This window comes from Triticum aestivum, chromosome 2B, assembly GCF_018294505.1.
Source record: "Triticum aestivum cultivar Chinese Spring chromosome 2B, IWGSC CS RefSeq v2.1, whole genome shotgun sequence".
Classification (NCBI taxonomy): domain Eukaryota; kingdom Viridiplantae; phylum Streptophyta; class Magnoliopsida; order Poales; family Poaceae; genus Triticum; species Triticum aestivum.
In genome coordinates, this window is record NC_057798.1 from 566413799 (window position 1) to 566417185 (window position 3387).

A 3387-nucleotide genomic window follows, 5' to 3' on the forward strand; every position below is an offset into this window, starting at 1 on the left:
GGGCTAGGTATAGTCTCAAGTCATTAAAAACATAAACGCCCCACACATGTTCATATTTCAAGGTGCACTAAATTATTGCATGCGATGATTAAGGATGGCCATCATGGTGGTATCTTAGCTAGTACACGGGAATAGCAAACATGCTGATGTGGCAAAGAATTAAAGAAGAGAGGGGGGTTAGACTAACTAGTGTTCATGCATGCATTGGTAAACACATTTTTTGTGAAGAACGACATCATTAGTTGAGTACTTTTGCAGACTTCAAAAACTATTCCACCACCTCTACTATCTTGCTAAGAGTAGATGAAATTTTTGAGTCGAGCCCTTTAAACTAGAAGGGAGGTAGTGGTACTCTAATAGCTAGGTGTGTAAGTCATCTTACGAAAACCAAATAATCTCAAAACACGTAGGCGTGGTGCATTATCTTCTACCTCGTTTCTTGTTTCTTGACATATCAACCAATAAGAGATGAGGGTGTGCATGCTTTTAATGACCTGAGACTATCAAACATGACATGCAGTGGTTAGTTCATTGCATGCAATACTATTTAATTAGCAAATAAACATTAATGTCTCTCGTTTTCCCCTCCTCCTTGGTCACGGTGCACAGCCTAAGATGACTTTCTCACCTAGACGGAGTGAGTATCAACATTCATAATGTCAAATCAATATTTTTACACTCAATATGAAACATAGTTCTTATACTCATTATAATCAGTATTGTAGATATTGATATTTTTGGTATACATTTGGTCGTGGGATTTCATTGATGCATGTCAAAGCATGGAGGAAGCGAAGCTTAGGGATTGCATTGCCGGTCTATACATAGGTATTTCTCTTCATAATCCTGTAATTTTAGAGACTGATTGCGCTTTTGTGGTAGCGTCTCTTGCATCAGGGGACTATCACAGGTCTGCTATGCGTGACCTGAAGATGAAAGCGTTGAGCATCTCGAAGTTGATCAAAAATCTTCAATTGTCAAAGATTAGCCGTTCGGCCAATAAGGTGGCACACTTAATCGCTAAGTATAGCTTTGACAATAGATTAGATGGTATTCTTGTAAATAACATACCGCTCTGTGTGGTGAATATTGTATCGAATGAGTGTACTGGTGTGGCTAGTTAATTAATATAAGGTGGTGTTTTTAAAAAAAGTATATATTTGGTCAAACACTTTGCAAACGGTTGACGGGAGTAAAAAGGACCAGAGGGAGTATCATGCATGTGGAGTAGGCAAAAAAATTGCTCATTTTTAGCCGGTCGAAGTCTCAAAGGGCGCGACCGCGCGAGGGAGGTGAAGGTCGTGGGAGGCGCGACGGTTGACGGAATTAAGTGAAGTTACATCCACGCGCCGGCATGGCGTGTGAACAGGCAGAAGCTATACCGTCAGGTGTCACATCCCTAGACCTGTTATGCACTAGGCTAGACCTTCATGTGAGCATCATATTTAAATTCAAATGAAATTTGAATTGAGGAATTTTCAAAGCCTCAGAAACCTTCTAAAAATGATCAATATTTAAATCTCCTCAAAGAAGTCCAAGAAAATGTTCCTCTTAGTCTCTGAAAATATTGCAAAGAGGTAAAACTCAAAACAATATTTTTGGTATCTCAGAGTTAATTATTTTGGGCCTTTGAATTAAATAAATAGCTATTTGCATTGGATATATATTTGATATATAAATAATATATGTCCAATAATCACTGGAACATTTTATGTGGTTTGGTATATTTTAACTCTAGCCACATAACTATTTTCAGAATTTTATTAAATGGTTTAGTATTTTACTAAACTAAAACAACACAGAACAAAATACAAAAAAAACAGAAATAAGAGAGAAAGACAGAAACCTCACCTGGGCTTTACCTGGCAGAAGAGGCCCAGCCCACCAGGGGCTGTGTGGTCTTCTTCCTCCTGCCAGGAGGACAGGCAGGTGCGTGGCGAGAGCGCTAGCGACGCCGTGGCCTCCTCCCTGCCTGCCTCACGCCCTCGAGGCCCTTCTAGTGCCACGGAGACAGCCACGCGCCCCCCCAGGCCTCTCACTCTCTCCCCGAGCTCCTCTCCTCCTCTGGCTCTCTCGCGCGCAGCCACCGAACACACCCGCCGCCACCGACGAGCATCACCGCGGCCACCGTCCACCCCGTGCCTCTCCGATGAGTTCAGAGGAACCGCCATCGCCTTCTGCGTCTTCTACACCAACCCATTCGACCGTGGGAGCCCTGTAGCGTCTTCCCGGAGCTCGTCCCCAACCTTCGGCCGCCGGCGAACTTTCGAGGATTCGCGAGCTCCAGCCCCTCCCCGGCCTCGCCGTTGCCTCTACCGGATCCGCTGTGAGCTCCTCTTCCATTTCCCCTCCTCCCCGCGCTCGTTCCCGCACGCTAGCCACCCTTTTCACCGGGGCCGTGAGCTCCTCACCGCCGGCGATGACGCGGACAAGGCCAGAGCCACCGGAGCTAGCTACTGAGCACGGCAACGTGCTCCACACCTCACCAGGAACCTAACACACACACCAGCTTCCCCTCCCGTGCCCCCTAACGCCAACCCCGACCTCGCCCGAACTCCGGCGGCCACCTAGGTCGTCGCCGGCGCTGATTCCGGCCGCCCCGACCCCAACCGACTCCACCAGAAGTGGCAGCATGTTCCCAGCTACCCATAGCCACCCTCCGCGGCTCGTTTGGTTGCCGAAACGACCAAAACCACTCTCGCCGCCGCGTCGGGCTCGCCGGCGGCTAAACACCGGCGACCGCTGATCCGATGACCGACGTGGGTTGACCCCACTGCCTGGTTTGACCCCCCTCTCTCCCACTGACATGCGGGCCCCGCCCGGCTAATTAAGTTAGGTTAGTATTAACTGAGCTAGGTTAGTTTAGTTAGACACTGACACTCGGGTCCCACAGGTCAGGTTTGACCTGGGGCGCCCAGTTGACCCTGCTGACGTCACTGTGACGTGGTGCTGACGCCATAATCATTTCTGGATTTAATATTATTCAGGAAATTCCAAAAAATGCCTAAAACTTGTAAAAATCATAGAAAATTAACCGTAACTCCAAATTAAATAAATTATATATGAAAAATTATCAGAAAAATTCAAGGAATCCATCTGTACCATTTTCATGCATGTTAGAACAACTTATCACTACTGTTTAGGACAAATGAAGTGAATGGCATTTAAATAATCACATATGGAGTTTGAATTTGAATCTTGTATTCAAACCAACTCCATCTAACTTGTTGCTAGATGCATTAGCTCAAAACACCAGCATGTTGCCATGTCATAGCATGCATCATATTGTGCATTGCATTGATTGTGTTTCCTTCTGTTTGCCGGTGTTGTTCCCCCTCGGTAGACGCTGTACCGGTGATGTGATCGTTGACACTGATGAAGACTCAA